This window comes from Psittacula echo (assembly GCF_963264785.1).
Source record: "Psittacula echo genome assembly, chromosome: 3".
In the NCBI taxonomy this organism is placed as follows: Eukaryota; Metazoa; Chordata; class Aves; order Psittaciformes; family Psittacidae; genus Psittacula; species Psittacula echo.
The window spans coordinates 1,134,091-1,153,198 of NC_137736.1; positions in this window are offsets into that span (position 1 = coordinate 1,134,091).

Genomic DNA, 19,108 nt, shown 5'->3' on the forward strand with positions numbered 1-19,108 from the left:
TGCTGGGCAAAGGCAAAACTAGCGTGTTAAATAGGCTGAAATTCCTGCCCTGTTCTTTCACTCCCATTCTTCCAGCACCTATTAGTACATCAAACAATTATGGTGAGTCTAGCACAGGCTATGTAACCCATGTTGGGAACATACCGTAAAAGAATCTTATTAGCTGGCTGTATTAGCTGAAATAAGCAGGAGCATGAGGTGTGAGGCATTACACATCCCACAGAGCTGAATAGAGAAAGTTCACACCTCTTTTAAATGCTGTCAGAGCGTAGGCTGGAGAGGATAATGGGTTACACGCAGATCAAGTACTGTGCAACCAGTGAAGGTGGAAACTTCAGCAAAACCACACAAGCTTAATTGCTGAAGCTAAATTCTGCAGCAGGGTCAGATTCCTCTGTCTCTGGGGAGCTGAAGAATCCCATAAGACAGACAGCCATGCACAGAGCAGTACGCTGCAGGTCTTTGCAAAGAAATCTGCACCCAACAGGGAGACTTTGGCTCTTGCACACCTCTTCATTTCTTGCACCTGCTCCTTATTTCCAGAAATAGTTGTAATGGCTATGAAGGACCAACCACAGAGATGCCATCCGTCCTCGTCCCGTTTGTCATCTAAAGTTGGAGTCACACTAAAATCCACAGGTGCCACAGGTTCCTGTCTGGGTTAAATACAATGGGAAGGGAGAATTAAAACCAGAAGCTCTAGAGTCAGACTTTCCTGACGAGAGTATGGGAGCTGGAAACGAAATCTTGAAAACTGCAAGATTTCAAGAGTAGACTTTTTGGCTCCTGTGTTCAGACTGAGGAATGGAGAGAAGCCACATAGCAGAATGCATTGGGTTTATGATCCTGGAAGCAAAGGAGGCAAAGTTCCTTGCAGAGTTCATCTTTTTACTTACCTAGTGAGTAAGCGGAAAAAATCAAGTGCTGCTCCTCACATGAGCATCACTTTCCCCGTGAAGTAAGCAAAAGGAAGGAATTTGGCAACCTGGGCAGGAGTGCTGCTCCTGCCAAACCTACTGAGCTGCAAAACAACTTCCTCCAGGGAATCTCAGGTATTTTAAAATCATCTAAACTGAACTGACAACACCAGCTGCACCATTCATTCAGAACTGCAAAAAGCCTTCTAGTGCCTAGCCGTCTACCAGCATCTCAGACGTGGCTTTTCTGGAAATGAATGTGAGGTGAATGAGGGTGAATTTGAGAATGCGTAGATTCCTCCTGCCTGCAAGATCTAAAACTTAATTAGACAATGACCTACCATTGCTTTATTGTTGCAGGAAAACAAAACAGGGGTGTCTGTATTCCCTCTTGCTTAAAAAAATGTATTGATAGGTCTGCAGACACAAGACAAGCAGGAATACCTTTGGTTTTTTTTGTTAAAGCATCAGGTCCCTGCATACTCGTTAGGTCCTGCATGAAAGTGTTCAACTAAAATTCTGCTTGACAAATGTACTCTCAGAAGTGTTCTCCGGGGTTTGTCTCATCTTCATTATCAGTTCAACCATTTTTAATACCAGTGTTGGGGACGGGTGGAGAGGGACGGAATCTCTTGCTGGCAGTCGCTGTCGGCAATGGATTTTTTGCCCACATAAGAAGTCACTACTGTGTATGGCACTTGGTGTTACAACTGAGATAAGTAAGTTCCTCTTAAAGCAATCCAATGTGAACAAATACTATTTAAATCAATAGTGTGCAGAGAGAAAATTGGTTTAAAATTTATTATGTATTGTGGCTCACAGTGTCAAGACAGAACACAGCATACATTTAAAAAAAAAAAAAAAAGGAGATTTTTTTAAAATAATGAAATATTCAATAGAAGAGATTTATTGGTGTGTTCTTTATTTGTTGGTATGTGGAATCGCTTTTATTAATCTTTCTCTTGCAAGCTCAGCAGTGTTGAATAATCATGGGAAGGGTACGAGAATTTACTTCACTAACTTCAGTAATAATTTGAATTGTCTTTGAATATATTTTAATCTTGATTTAAACATGTACTGCAGTGGATTCATCTCTGCGCTTCTTGAATTGCCCACTCGCATAAGAAAATACACTCCAGAATATGCTTATTAAAGACCATAATGGCTTTGAGGGATTTTTAAAAGCAAAGTGACGCTATAATCTTCTTTCACTGTAGTAGCTGCATACTTCAAATGTAGACAGTGTTTGCTTTATAATTATTAATTATTATGGCTGCCAGATACAATTAAAGAACAGCTCGCACTCTTTCTACGGCTTCCTTCAAGCATTCACCACATAAGGCATTATTGAAATGGCTAAATTAAGAAATACTAACAGCTAGCACTTATATGATCTTTACTCCTCAAGCCCTTAAAATAGTTTGCAAAGAGGGGCATTATTGACCTATATTGCTGTGAGCAGAAGTGAAGGACAGAGCATTTGAGGTGGTTCCACTTGTAGGCATTGCACATGGAGGGTACTAGCCTTTTCAAAGGCTTTTCACATCACAGTGAAAGAACTTTCAAGAAGGTTTCAACAAGCTTCCCCTCAAAAGGCTTTTAATAAACACATTCATGAATGTCCCAGGAAAAGGAGGGAAGAGTGAGAGGACAAATCTGTTAATGCTGAATTATTCTGAAGAGTGGAAGTAAAAGGATAGTGTAATGACATACAGAAAGATGGCACAACAGTAGAGGATAGAATGAAAGCTGGAAGGCAGCAGTGTTGGTAAACGACCAGTGGTGCACCTGAGAGACACAACTTAACTTGATGTGTGCAAGGGTGGGTTCTGAATTAGCAGCTGTGTCTGTGGAATGAGAATTCCCAGTTACAGCAGCTGGTTCCATGAAAACAACAGTTGGCCCAAGAAAAAGAACCAGGATGCTAGGAATTACCAGTAAGAAAACAAAGAACCAAGCTGCAAATGTAATTATGCCTTTATATAAACCCATGGTGTGCCTATAGCTCAACACTGTCCTGGATTTCTGGTCAGAAAGGCTGTACTAGGATGAGGAAGGCAATATATAGTATAGAATATATACAGTAATGAATAGTGTCCAAAGTAGAAATAACTAGATTAAGAAGGTACTTTTTCAAGCAGAATAGTTAAACTGGGAATTTCCTTGCCCAAGATTATTATAAATACTGTTCATTCTTAACAGTTCAAAAAGTAACAGGCCAATTAATAGAAGCAAGAGCACCAAGGCTGATAAACCCAGAAATAACATTTATAACCAAGGAATTTGCTACAGTATGGATTGTTGAAAGCTGAGGCAATATGCCAGGGAAGCACCAGTGTATACTGGCTCTGTTATTATATCTTCCCCAGGCATTCAGTACTTGACTGCTGTCAAAATACAGATACAAGCTACATGAATTTTACCATCCCTTAAAAAATGCCTCAGAGATCTGAAGATGATCTTTACAGATGCAGGTATTTATGCTGATATAGGCACTTGTAGTGTTCATTGTGATCAGTGGACTTGCCCAAAGAAACCCAATGGATCCCTGGCAGAGTTTGGCGCCACAGAGCAAGCCATCATCTATGAATGATTTCATCTTGGCTGGAAGGATGAAATCTTGACTGTGTTGAAATCAGCAGGAATTTTGGCGTGCCCTGCAATGGAAGCAGGATCTCACCTCATGCTAACTGAGTCCCATGGCTCAAGTATCACCGACACATCAGGCTTCCTCCTGGTGAGTGCCTTAATGTTCAGCATGAAATGATAAGGAGATTTCCAATGCAGAGAGCTTTGTAGCATGCTCTTCAACACAACATGGGACAAAGAGTTTAAGAATTACAGGATTTTATACGAAAACAGCATGCAAAAATATACTAGCACAGTGACTGTGGAATCGGTCTGCTACAGTCACCTATAGACACACTGGCTCTGTTTTGGTATTCAGATAACCGAGCTTGGAAGGCAAATCTGATTTTGCATCTTAAACAGGGAAATGGAAAATGTTTTATAGGCTTTCATGCTTTATTTGAAGATTAGCGTAAAGTGAGATTTTTCATACTGCAAAGACTCTAAACCGCAAACCTTTTGAGGCTGTTGACAGTCACTGCAATGATCTCATCTATTTTCAGCAGAGTTGAAAGGATCAGAACTTCAGTAAAAAACCCACCTTTTAAAATTAAGAACTGTCCCTAACTGAACAAAGACTCCCTGAGAAAAAACCAACAAGTGCTTATCTGGATTCTGGAGCACATTCTTTGGCCTTTTAAAGAAAAATCTGATTCAAAGATTATTTGATTTTTAAAAATGAACTTGTTGGCGGATTTCAAAACGCATTTGATATAGTACTACTTAGAGGCTGTAACACAGGGTTATAAACTACAGAATGAGTGCATCAATATGTATTTGCCATATTAATATTTACTTGATCCATATAAACACAATAAAAGAATGAAAACAGAATCGCTGCTCATTAGGAAGACCTCTCCCTAAGGCTGTGTTTTCCACACGTGCCTGACACAGCCCCATTTATTAGTGAGAGTCATTTCAATCTTTCTTTAGGAACAGCAATTTGCTTAATTGTGGCTGAACAAGATGGCTGTAAGGTGCTGAGGTACAGAGAGATTTTTAGCCGTGACAAATCATGAGGGAAACTAACGTCTCCTGATGGGTGAATCAGATTTTTGGACTTTGAGTCTAAATCCAACAGATGAAGCTAGTCCACTGAGGGTTTTAATAATCAGAAAGGGGAAATGAGAAGAACTATACAGCTAAATCATTGTAACTAGACAGTTGGAAAGGCAGAGACAGTTTGCACTCGTAACAACTTAGATTTCCTGAAACCATGTAATGGAATAAAAACCTTAACAAAGAATTAAAACAAAGATGGAGGACTTTAATTGAAAACTTGATCAATTAGCACAGAGGCCATAAGAAGGAGGCAACAGAGCATGAAATCTGATTAAACAGAACCATAAGTTCTACTTCATTTTCAGCAATGTCGCGGAACTGATGACCTTGAAAAGAGAAGATATTAGAAGAGTGTAAAATGGCCGTTATCTCAATGCTGGTTAACAGAGAACTGATAATAAATATTGTACAGTAAGGAAGCCTTAAATTAAAATCACATACATATTCAGAATGGAGAGATGCGTAGTCATAAATTGCAGTAATTGACACGCAATCCAAATTTATTACAATGGATCTAGGCAGAGGGAATACGAGACAGTGCCCTAACTTCACAAATTTGACTAACGGAGCAGATCATACTCTAGGTCACTGACGACTCAGGTTACTTTTTGGCAGTTGGCATGCCTCTACCACATTAGATGATCCTTTTGTAGTCAGTAAAGCAGATTAAAAGTCTAAAGCTACACTCAGCCTCTACCGTAACTCAGCACTGGAGTCACAGTGTGATTCTTCTCAGTTTTGACCCACTAGGAAGTCACAAAAGGATGCTCCTACATCCACGTGACACTGCCACAAACCTGTGAAGACCTCGCTCTTTTTGATAGGTGAGATAATAGGTGAACGTGATACACTGTGTTCAATACAACATCTTCGTTCCTATTGCAAAGAAGTGTGGCTCCACAGTCTCTCTTATAGATAGCTACAAAACATGCTCACCCATGAGCTACAAGACTATATTCTTCTAGGACTAAATGCAAGGACTCAGCCATGTTCCTATAGCTATCCAGAGCAAGCAACATAAGCACCATCAACATGGGGCTTACATCTTGAGCTGCATTTAAGCTTTATCCCAGCTATGAACAGACAAACTATGCCTTTCTGATATAAAGCCTGTTGGAATAGAAAATAGAAAATAGAAAAGTTCTCCTTTAATTTTTCTTTTATATTTTAAAAACCTGTGGACTGATGGAGACATTACAGGTTCAGTGCTTTATGTCACGTGGCCATGCGTTTTGATTCCCTATAATGCACCTTAAATTTAGATCTACTGTCATGTGGAAATACAGCTTAAGTGATTCCAAGGTGGGTTTTTCTGAAGTGGCATGTCCTTGCCTGCCACTTTGTCATGCCAATAGGATTTGAATGAGGTTAACACCGAGTGCTTTTGAGAATCCCACTTCTTGTGAATTCCAAAATGAAACAGTAGCAAATGTGTAAGTATCGTGTGATGGTTTTGCCATCAGTGCTCTTCTGAGGAGAAATTTTATGGGTAAAGGTTCTTTATAAGACATTAAAGAAAAATAAAGATCTTAACTTGAAGAGGATTTACAGCTTGGTCCACCTGTTTATCCATGCTGCTGACCTCAACAAAAACCAAACTGATTGCAGGAGGATAATATTAGTATCATGTTGTTTTAGCTACGATGTCAAAAAAAAAAAAAAAAAAAAAAAACAAAAACAAAGAAAGAATATTTCGTTTGCTTTCTGGCAGCAGAAAGCCAAAGGGATGATTTTAGCTGTGTAGCAGTAAACGTTGCACTTTACTTTCTGGAAAAGAACCAGATCAGTTAACCACAACAAACTATGTTGTCCAGTAATTGCCCACATGGGAGCTTCTTGCTTCACTGGGCTACTTCCCTCTGCAAGAGAGAAAGGGACAAGCACTGGTGTATCACCAGTTTGCAGTGATCACGTTTCCAGTACATCCTGTCTTGGGGCACAAGTGCAAAGCACGTGGAACACTTACAAGTATGAGGAATATTTAATTCTATCCAGTTCATTCATGAGAAGTTTTGCTTTCAATCTATTCCTTTATTTTAATTCTCTGCTGAAGGAACAACCAAATATTTTTGGTTGCAAATTACTCAGTCTGACCTTTTGAGATCAGATGGGACCTTTTCCTAACCGACTGTTCTCTAATTCTGTGAGAAATGGAGGAAGTTTGCAAACACCATGCATTAGTTCTCATACATTTTTGTAGTTTCCTTGGGCTCAGAGTACCAGCAGAGACCCTGATATTTCATTAAGGCTGTTTTATTTTCTTATCTTCTGTTTTTCTTTAGCATGTGCATAACTTTCCCTCCCTAAGGAAATGAAAGACACCACCATCCCATCCCATAAGCACTCATCTAAACAACACCAGCATGCAAGGAGGAGTGCTATTTACACAAACTGATTTTCTTTTCTTGTTCATTCCAATGAAGCTTACACCAGCTGGCATCAGTCTGGCTTCGGGGTGTCCATGGCCATTTGTTTCTTCTTTTCTTTTTTTCTTTTTTTTCTTTCCTTTCTTTCTAGCCTTCGATTCTTTACTGAATTTCCTGTCATGCATGAGAGGCATAATGTATTTAGTTTGAGATAATGCTACTTTAATTCATTGCAGTAAATGAAGTGTACTGCTAAATACTACTATTTTGGCAGTCAAGTGGGATATGAGAATAAACATTGAAATATTAACATTCATGGGCTGCTAGGAGGAGAAGTCTGTTAACGCAACCATCTTACAAAAGAAAAACCCAAGGAAACCAAGAGTTAGTGCTCTAAAAGAAATAAAGTAACCAAAATAGATTAGTAACTCACATTCCTCAAAATTCACAGGCAACAGAAAGACACCACCACCATGATTTAAATGTGCACTGCTGGTGTATGGGCTATAGGGTCAGAAACAGTTCAACACTCAATTTCCAGAGGCATTTTTCTCAAGTCCACACAACTTCTGCACAACTTCAGGCCATCAGCTGCTTGTAGTTAGCAGGTCCCAGAAAGATGTAATAAAAGCATAAGAGAAAAACCTCTCCAGAAATCACTTTGCTAGCAGAAATCACTAAATGAGTAGAACGTATCCAAGGAAGTTCAGCAGATGCACTGAGTCTGCACACAACCGCCACAATCATCATCTCCGCTAGCCTACAGAGACCTTGTACACCCACAACACTGAAGTGTGAAGTGTGAAACTCCTTCTTCCTGGTGATAGGCATGAGAGGTACCTTCCTCTGCCTGCAGACAAAGCCCAGAGAGGAGGAACCACTATACAGCCAGTTGTATTATTCCTTGCTTACTAAGGTCTTGCAACAATCTTAAGCCACTGACTAGATGCTTTCTGTGGGTTCTACATGCTGATTCTGACATAGAAACACAATATGGACTTTTTTTAGAACACCATATGGACATTTTTGTTTTTAGAGCTGGTGAGGTTTTCCACAGACATTAAAGATTTATTAAAGCAGAGTGCTCCAGCATTTCTAGGACCACAAAAATCTATGAGTCAATGCAAAACACTATTTCCAAGAAGAAGGTGGAAATGGAAGAAGCTGGGCTTTGGAGGAAGAGTACATCCAGGAAGATTCCTTCCAACCCAAAAAATTCTGTGATACATTCCCAAAAAGTCCTTCCACCCCAAAGCCCATGTTGTGCATTCTGCGAAAGACACAGATGAGGAACGGCTGTGTTATACTCTGCACCTCTTTCAGGATATGCACCAGCCAACCATCAATCACTCTTGCCTCTTTGTTTCAGCTGCAGTGGATAAAGGGAACACATAGGTCCTAAAAGCTTGGTGAAAGTCCATATGGAGATGGAACAAAGACTCCCAGTCTTAAATCTATTGCCTTTCAAACCCCAGCTTGCCTTGTATCCAAAGTGGGCTCAAGGGAAGTTCTATTGCAAAGCTTGTTTTATCCTCTGCAAACCCTGCAGAAGCAAACAATTCTTAGAAGGGTCTTGATGCTGCACGCAGCCAGGCAGTGTAGGAATTACAGGCAGTCTGGCCCACAGGCCATCTCCAGCCAGCAATGCAGATGGATAGATAAGCTGTATCTACATTATCAAGTAATGCAGGCCAAAAAGAGAACATCTGTAGACAGAAATGGCTGGTGCTTAAGAACTGGTACCTGCACTAGCTGCATTTCAGAAAGCTTTTACTTCAAACTAGTTCTAGACAGGCCTCATCTTCTGAGCCCATTGCATTTGAAGCGTTACTAGACCATGTCTCCTGGTTTAGCTTCATTTAAAAGAAATGCACTTTCAGCACTCTGAGACTAGCCCGTGATGTGAAAGCTTGCTAACTGTGGACAATGAGGATAGGAACTCCAAAACCAGTCCAAAGTAAACCACTAATGTGGATGCATCCATGAAGTTTTTAGAAGAGTCATAGATCTTTAAGAGAGCTCAGTAAAATGAACTGGTTTGGATACTGTCCCACTGACTCTGGAGGATTAAATAGTTTTTATTTACAAAGCTTGATTGGAGGAAAGGGGGTTTCCTAGACCTGGAGCTGTTGTTTTACAACTCGCATGGCACTGTTTGTGATATGCAATAGGACTCTAGCAATACTCTTGATGGTATCTGGCACCAAATTAAGTACCAATACTGATTTAGAAATGAGGGCTATGTCTCGCTATCTGTTTAAACTGTGTTACTGAGTAAAATCAGATATCTTGGCTGTCAAATATGTGATAAGCATGTGGGATCTTGGGTAAGAAACTGTAAGGTGAAATTGGGTATATGAGGCATTTCAGTTTTTAGAGTTCTGTTTTCTTTTCTTTTTCCCAGGCATTTCCAATCCCAATTTAACTACTACTGATGTTCAGCTTTTCTTGCCAAACTCCCAGTAGGTTTAACAAACCTTAAGCCAACAGATTTGTTCATTTTGCTGTTTAGTTTAATGCCACACTAGCTGTTGACCTTGTGCTGTGGCTTCACTTAACTGGTAATTTACCAATCTTATTTATTATTTCAGAATTATCAACATTACTTTTAAGATGTTATTTGAAACAATTACAGTGAGTATCATTCATATGAATTCTCCTTTTCAAGTGGGTACAGCAATCCTTTTCATTTTTTCCACTTATTTTCATCTGCTACAAGGCTTTAAACTGTAGTAGTTCTTATGAAAAATTCAAGAACTACAGCTATGTTTTCAACTGCAGCTTCTAATTTATGATTCACCACTTTTGGAATACCAGACTTAAGATACCCTGCAGCTAATTTTCAGAGGTGCTGAATGCCCACAGCTGCTGGTGGCAGCTGCTTGACGCTAGTCTGTCTGGAGATTTGCAGAGGGATAGCATGTTAAACACTAGGGTACATGTAGCCACGAGATAATCTTGCCAGTGGCCCTATGTCAACCCTGAGCTGAAGCAATTGCGTCTAAAGGGTAGGCTGCACAAGTTAGGAAGTTAATATGGGTTTGAACGCATGCCTTTCCACAATCACTCTGTGTGAGTAGTTTATTAACAGCACAAATATGAATGAAGTACCTCAACCCATCTTCAAAGGCATTAAGTTTTTAAAAAGGCTTTGTGAGACAAACAGCTTAGAAAGCACGTTTCTAAGTAAGCTACCTCTCTTATTGCTCATAAAAATGTCTACACCAGGCATGGAGTACCTAGCTTAAGGCTGGATTTGCTGGTAAGAAAATGCATCTGTACTCTTGCTCCTTATTCTGTACTCTCATTCTACTAATATCACTCAGTATGGTACTTGTGTTTCTAAAGCATATGATCAAACAAGGCCACCGTACCATTTCCTTCTTCTTCCTCAGTGTAGATAGAGTTGTGCACACCACCACATTGTAATTTCATACATTAGCTTTGCACAGCACTAACTGTGTATGAAGAAAAGACCTAAGGATGAGAAAAGAGGTTGGTTGATACATCTCTTTAGACATGCATCTAAGCCAAGCAGTTTCTGATACTGGCATGTAGCCAGCAGGAATTTGTTTGAGAGGTGTCTCCTCTGCTGTAAGGAAGACCTCTCAACCATAATGGTTTGCAATCAGAGTGAAGGAACCAAGTAAAGACTTACTCTAACGTACATGTTTTCTTAACAAATAATATATGGTCAAAAGCATCTCCAAGAGGACTGTTTCACATTGGGAAATGTTGAATTAAAATGGCCAAATACCAATTTTCATCCCAAAATTGAGAGAAAAGTATAAAATTGAATCATGTTTCACCTTTTGCTTTGATTCAGTCATATTGGAACCTCAGATTTTTAAAAGATTGAAGCATTTAATTTAATTTCGTTATTACCCTTAATTTATAAGGTTTCAAATTTTTTACATCTTATTCTTAAGACCTTTGGTTTAATAGAATATCCTGCTTCAGCATTATTGAATTAAAGTTGGTCACAGTTTCAGAATTAAATAAATCAGAATTTTTAGTCTAACTGAGAGTCACATTGTAATTGAGAAAAAAAAAGCACACTTTGAGACTCCAGAATATCTTGTGCCGAGATACTCTGGTCAATTGCTCTCTCACTTACTCTGCTTCTGGGTCCTCATTCATGTTAAACGTAACTAAGAAATACAGGTTTGCACCTCTAGAGGATGACAATGAAATTTTACTAAATTGTGATTCAGACACTATTTGTGTACCTTCACACATGAAAAAGAAGCTGTGTTTGTTACCAAAGATCAACACATCACATAATCACTTCAGTTGCTGTTATATAGCTTTTTTTATTTCATTCTGTTACAATAACACCTGAGTGCTGGATGATAATCATAACTGCAGTTTACAATTGCTTTTCATCCCTAAAAGGTCCTAATATGCTTTAGAAGCCTTTATAGCAATGTGGTTTGTGGATATTATTTAATCTACCACTACAGTTCAAACACCTCTGGCATGGAATTTGGCAACTGTTCAACAGCCTTTATCACACAGAAAACTAGACCTAATGCACAATCCACAGGTCGAAATAAAATCATCCACCAAGGATGAGACCAGATTTTCAAGATTAATAGCAATAATAATAACATAACCAAAACACAGCAAGTTAACATACGTGTCTGAGGCGATGGTCTACATGGAGAAAGATGTGGAGCCACCCAGACTCCAGGAAGCATATCACTTTCTTTGAAATGGATCTTTCTCTTTCTCCAAACCCTGCCAGTGCTACTGGAAAAAGTGCTACTGGAAAAGTAACAGGGCCATGGGATACCTCTTCTCTATGATATAAAAGTACTACTCTTCCAGAAGGACTTGCAAGGACCTCACTTCACTCTTGTGATGGCAGGCAGAGTTAGTGCTACATGGTCTGTAAGACAGAGGCTTCTTCACACAGTCTGAACAACAGCTGTCAAGACAGTAGGTTTTTAATATCACCCCATTTAATTCATGCTTTGTATACCACTCATCTGACTGCCAACCACAGTTATACTCAGCCCTTTCAAAGGAATCCTAAAAGGCCCCGTTGAAACATTAATTCCTACCGTATCCAGGCTTTGATCCCTGAAAGTGGTCCTACATGTATAGAAATAGAAGTTGGTCATTTCAGGACTTAGGAACATGTATGCGCATGCAGGACTATGGGATATAAAAACCTTGCTGCGCTCTTCCGCCTCCCAGCCCCTTGCATTCTGCCTTTGCTGGAGTAGAATTGAAGGTATTTAGTATAAAGGAAAATGGCAGAAGCTTGTGCATTGTACTCTCTCTGCAAGCACAGCACGAAGACTCCTAGCAAAGAACATGGCAGAGTTTATAATGATGCTTCATTTGCTACTGTGAGTCAACAGACTGAGTCGCACCTGCCACATACAAAATGCAGGTGGGACCTTTCCTCTTGCCAATATTAGGTCTGGCAATTCACATACATGTGGCCAAATCATCACTGGAAACTCCAATTGCACCTGCATTGCTCAGGATCTTGGCTCCAGACAGCATTTGTTAGAAAGACACAGAGTTCGATGTTGCTCTCATTGCGTGTATGAAGACACCCTGTGCACTAAGAACAGACTGAGCTGTGCTCAGCTGATTGCTCACTGACACTCTCGTGTGGTATACAAAAACATGTTCTTTAAAACATAGAGGTCAAATTCACATCCACCTTAGTTTCTTCATTTTGTGATTTAATTATTTGAAGTGCCAAGGTTTAAATGAACTACTGAAAATGAGATATAATTCTAGCTGGAACACCGTTACTATACTGAAAGTTGATGGCCTTCACGTACTGTCATTCTGACACCTTGGTTTCATCCCATATATTGCCAAGGAAACATGTTTTGAATGAAAATTTCCCATTTTGAGATCTTTCACATGGCCATTTTGGTTTTGTATTTTAATTTTTGACAATATGAACAGGAAAGTTTTAAACACTGCTTTACTACAGGGGGAGTGGACACATAGAGAAAACAAACTTTTTTTGCTTATAAGAGAAATGTATTTGTACTCTTTTTATGAGTTCTTTCACCAGAAAGACCTAAAGCTGGAAAAATTACACATTTTCATTGAGTGTTCTTGTGAATGAGGGTCTTGATGTAGGTAGGAACTGGTTGTAAACAATTCTCTCTGAATGTACATAGAATACATGTAGTATTTTACGTAGGAATAAAGTCTTTAACACATTCGGTTTAAAGTCCCGCCAAATTAGTAGGAGCCTTTTCAATCATGATAATAGGCTATTGTTTGAGCAGAAATATATATTAAGCTGTGAGGATATCTGAATTTTGCAGGACTGTTTCTGTTGTGCAAGGACTTAAAGGAGTTATCTCTCCCCACAATTTCCCCTTCAGCAGACCCTCTCTCTGCATGTGCTCCATGTGTGTGAAAATGCAGCACTAGCCTTGAACGTTTCTCTTGTGCTACTGTTCACCATGCCTGCACAGCGCAAAAAGAAAACTCCAGCTGGATTACCAGAAGAAATGGGAAATCTTTGCTTTAATTTCTAATGTGTCTGCTTTCTATACACTTTCAAAATAAAACAAGGTTTAGAAGTTGATTGTTTAAATGGAAACAAGTCTCCAGCTGATGTCTCAGTGGCAGTCTGCACAGTATCCTAGACCTCCTCAGCATCCTTCCCATGGTGCTTATACATCTTATGAGGTTCCCCCTTTACAAACTCTTACCAGGGCCCTTCCCTTCTTCTTTCAGAGCCATCAGCCCACATGCTGACTAGAGTGGGACTGACCTTGCACAGCAACTAGCTGAGGACGGTACTCAGCACAAACCATTCGGGTCAAGCACAATTCCTTTCCTTCTGGCCTCTAGCAAAAGGTCTAAGTATTTCCTGGGCCACATTGCTGTGTGATCACCCGGTGGCAGGGTAAGAAATCATGCCTGGATCATATCATCTGAGGGCTGTGCTCTGCATTAGTACTGAGCAAGGGAACAAAATGAAAGCTGTGCACAGTTGTTCTTGTACACTTTAATAGATAGCACATTTCTGTCTGAAGTTTGAAATTTCCTTTAGTGAGATTAAATAAGACTATCAAGGGCAAATTGTCAATGCAAGAAATACACATTGAAATGCCCATTACCTTTAATGGAAGCTGTGCAAATTCAGACTGCATACTTACTCCCTAATGTTGTTTTAGAAAATCCTTTTTGTCTACTTTTCATCAAGTTTTCAATAGTAGTGTCCCTACATGCATATTAGAAATTCACAGTGGAACCTTTCAAGTCAGTTTTCATGAAGCTTGATAATTATTGGATGTCTTTTCCATTTTTAGCCTCAAAAGTCTGACTTTTTTTTTAGTGTATTTGCTTTTTCTCAAAGCCTATCTGGTTATCTGTTGTACATTCAGATATATTTATTTAGTAACGCTGACACTGCAGTTCACTACGTTACAGGCTGTTGTTGCAATGAGTTATGTAGATTAGCACCATTTCTACTGTGCCACATGAAAAGGCATCTGGTTTAATACGTGTTACCTCTCTTCTGTTTGTATGCAACCACTGGGGTACATGCATCTTTCCCTGAAGTGATTTTCTGTTGATGAAAGTTTATTGGAAGTCCTAAGACTCCAGAGACTGTTCAGCTGATGGCTCTGAGTCCTGAAGATGGATTTAGAAATACATTATTTCTTTCTTTCAGTTTGCAAAAGAGGCACTAAGAATCAGACACCCTTTTAAAACAACAGTAAAATGAGATACAAACTTGAGTGGTTTATTATGAGAAGTAATTCCATTTCAGACTTTGCGTATGATTGACATAGCGTTTGCTTTGATAAGATTAAAAAAATCTCTGGAGATAATCACTCATAATGAATCATTTATTATGTATATCTCTTAATTCTAGAGGGGTTAAGGATGAGTGAGCATGAAAGCCAGGGACAGAGCTTTATGCATCCCATAAACAGCTCTTGCAGATATTTGTAAGTGTCCTCAAGCACCTCTGATGAAATACAGGAATGAAGGACGCTTACTGCTTTTCCTAAAAGATGTGTGCTGTGCACAAAGTGTTGTCACATAAAGTGTTGTCTGAATCTGCCATGACCCCAGAAACCAAGCTGGGCAAGAATAGGGGAAACACCAGCAGCATACTTGAAGAGCAGAGATGCAAAGTAAAGCAACCTTTCCTTGTGCCACGCAATAAAAGGCATAGGATGGCAGGCACAGAGCAGGCTGTTGCCAATGCACTAATTCACCACAAGGCCAAAAGGAAAGCACGTGCAGGAGGCTGGGAGCCACTACTGATGCTGATGTGTCAGAGGATATATATCTTCAGGCTTCTGCATTGCCTCTTCTCATTATAGGCACAACTGGAGGAGTATTTCTGCTCTGTAGGGTTTGGTCGAGGGCTTAAAGCAACAAAAGGTGATTTACATCTAAATGCAGCACGACTTTTTTAAGATAAGCATGGGCCTAAAATTTTCTGTCCTTGAACCAATCACGCATTGGGCAAAGGATTTTTTCTCTTGCATACATTCTTAAAACAACAGTGTCTAACTGTTACTCCCAGGGTCACAGACCAAAGTTCCAATTGATTTCATTAAACATAAAAGGAACATTTTATATCTAAGCTGTTTGCGTACTTTTTTTACAAGCTGGCATATGAACACACCAGAGCTGCAGGCATGATATACCGCTCTTACAGGCTGATACAACACTTATCATAAACATGGCATGTTTTACAAGCTGCCTGATGACTTAGACAAAGAGCCATCACAGTGACTTCCCTGGCTGTGTAATAGCTCCATTTACAATTAGCGTTAGGAGGCAGCACAGCTCACTTTTGGATAGAGAGCCGATAGGGATTTAGATTTGCCAGTCTGGTGAACAGAACATGCCTGGGTGACTGTACATAGACATTCACGCTCTTGTTTTACAGTGCTGGCTACTCAGGTTGTTTCAAAAGACCTGCCTGGGTTTTTTTGTACCTATGTATTTTGTCTGTAGAATGCCTCCTAAACTTTTAGGCTGTGACTGTTGATTTGGATTTTAACATTCACCTTTTGCTATCTGAGCTGCACAGCTGAGACTTGGAGTGGATTGTTTCACCCTCATCAACAGGAAAAATGCCAGATCTCACTGAAGGGATTAGGTACAGGGAGATTTCCCATTCACAGCCCACCTCTGGCCGTAAGCCCAAGACTGAGTTCCCAATACCTCTGGGGAAAAAAAGCATTTCTGGATGACAGAAGGAACCTCCATTAAAAATGTGTGAAAATACAGATCATAATTAATAGTCATTTTCTGTTAATAGAACCGTTTTGGTTTGGTTTGATCACAGGTAGTGGCTCACTGACCGCACGCCAAGGAGGTGTTTCCCTGGCGGTACATGACACGTTACACATCAGTGACTCCTTGTTCAGACCTGGGTGTGCTGCAAATTCCAAACTATAAAACACCTTTCAACAGCAACAGTGCTCCAGAAACGTCTTATACAAAAGTTGCGTAAGATAGGGAAAGGTTTTTAATGTTCCCCGTCTTCAAAAGAGATTCCTGCAAGGATTCTAATTATTTATGTTTTCTGCTTTCTAGCACTGCAATGCCAGGTCACTACTATTTGCTCCCTCATCTGCTATGTTTAAGCAACATACACTGTCCCCGTTGTCTTACTCCTTCCATCTCAAGATCAGCAGAAAGTTGTTTCCTAAACAAGCAGAAGCCTTCACTGAAATATGCACAAAAGCATAAAATATTTCAGCTTGCCAGCAATTAGTGAAAGGAAAAGAGAAAATTATTCCTGTTTATCTTTTCTGGTTTATTTGTTTGTTTCATTGCCTGCTTTACAAATCGTATAAAATCCTCTTAAAATGCTCCTCTCAACCTGCTCATTATCTAAAACAACCATAGATCACTATTAATGTCACTTAAAACAGACTAGAACTTGGAATTATTCTAATTTAGTGGCTAAAGGGTATTACCTGCAATGAAAAAAATAGTGGAAAGGTGCATGGTGAATATAATAGGGTTGTCATCAAACTAAAAGAAATATATTTTTCTTCTAGAAATAAAACCAAACCAAAACAGAAGCATTTACAAAATAAATACAGAAAGCACACAACTGCTAAGTGCACACACACATTTTTCCTAATAACAGAATGGAAGCTATTAAAACCAGGTAGAAACAATAATGAGAACATTTGTATATGTATAACATGAGATTACTCTGTGTGTGTGTAGAATATTTCAGGTGTCCTAAACCAATCATTTAATCACATGAAAAGTACAAACAGCATATTTCAAAATAACTTATAGGAAGAGAGGATGTCTTAAAGAAATGTTTTCTATTACTTTTTTCTTACACTGACATAACTGAAGAATGGAAAGCATCGAACAGAACTGGAACATCCTGTGTCAAGTTGACATCAAAATACTGTATGTGGTTATCGCACAAGTCTGGAAAGCCACAGTCCAATAGGTCTTACTCTTTGTGAGCTTGGGTTAGATATGTAAACTGCTCTAGTGATATAAAGGAGTGTTTAAACAGAGCTCAGGAAAGAGATGACCTTCCTCAGCATTAGTCAGGGACTCCATGTCCTACACTGCCTTATCCTACATTCAGTCCTCCTTTCCTGATGCAAACATTCTCCCTGATCTTCACCACCTGAAAAATTCTCTCCTGTAACTTTTAGGCATGTTGACTGCTGGTCTACTCTTGATGTGTATGAGGATACTTAGATGAAGAGCATCATGTAGGAACAGCCTCTGAGTTTTTCAGGGTCTGTCACCAAAAATCTGAGACTCCAGGATTGAGAGTACTTGCACAAGACAGAAAATAAAGTCATACGCACACAAGCATTGCCATTGAAGATTTGCATAAAATTGTTCAGATGCAGAAACCCTTGATCCTTTCCCTAAAATAGCTCTTGATATAGGGACTTTCCACCTTGTGGATGTAATTCCTTAATTAATCACTTCATCTTCTGTCTGCAGTCCTGCAAACTTCTTGGCGGATCTCTTATGATACAGTTCCATATTCATGTGATACGAGTTTTGTCTCAGTCAAATGTGGGGTTTTTATGAATAACAATATGGGTCATGATCAGAGTTCTTTTATTTTTGAAGTACTAGCTCATCAACACACCTAGGCAACATAGGTAGCTGTTTAATGAAAAAAGATAAGTAACAGGCTGAAAATTCAAACAAAGATACATTTAAATTAGACCCCTTTAGAAGTACCTCTGCCCAGACATGCAACTGCTGCACTTCATTCATGATTAAGGCAAGCATTTACTTCCTTAATGTAGTTTATAGAAGACAAATAGTTATATTTTTCTGCAGTCACTGAGATAGATGCAGCCCCTATGTCAATGGTGAAGGCTGAATCATATGACTTGGGTTCTTTATACTGTCCAGAGCACACGGGAAGGATGCCTGCTCTCTGTTCAGTAAGCCTTTGCTGACTAAATTAATAGCAGCTCAGAAGTCGATCTCCCAGGTGTTTTAGAAGTGCTGATGCAAAGCAAGTTTGCATGTATAATCATTTAGCTAGGAACCTATCTGAAAATGTAGTGGCCGCCAGCCCACATGGGCATGCAGGCGTAGATGTGGATGCACACATCAGATATAAATGCAAAACTAAGAGGTAAACAGGAAGCTTTTTAGCTTCCAAGTTTCAAACTGGAGAATATAGGATATAAAATAATTTCAGGATGATGAAATTACACATTCTAGGAATAATAAGTAGTATTAAACAAAATTTTATCCCATGTGTCTCTTCCTATTAATCTAGTTGTGCATATTACCTTCAATTCTGTGCTGTCTAGATACTGGATGATTTTTAAGGAAATAACGATTTTCTTCTGTACCTTTTCTTCTGCTTTCTTCTCCTTCTTAGGTTAGAGATTCAAAAAAAGTGTTGGTTGTATGAAAGTTAATTCAAAGGAACAAGAATGTCTAACAGATCTTCCTGGGCTGTTATTCTAATTGCTTGCTAAAATAATTTTGCAACTGACATAGAACAGTATCCTGGTTTGAGTCCTGAAATTAGAAATTTCACTATTATGGTAGTGGTTCTTATAAAAGATGATGCTTGTTGAGAAAGATTTGCTTACTTGAATAGTTTTGGCAGCCAGTGTGCTCTGGCTGCTATGAAACTAGTGTGAATGTCACAGG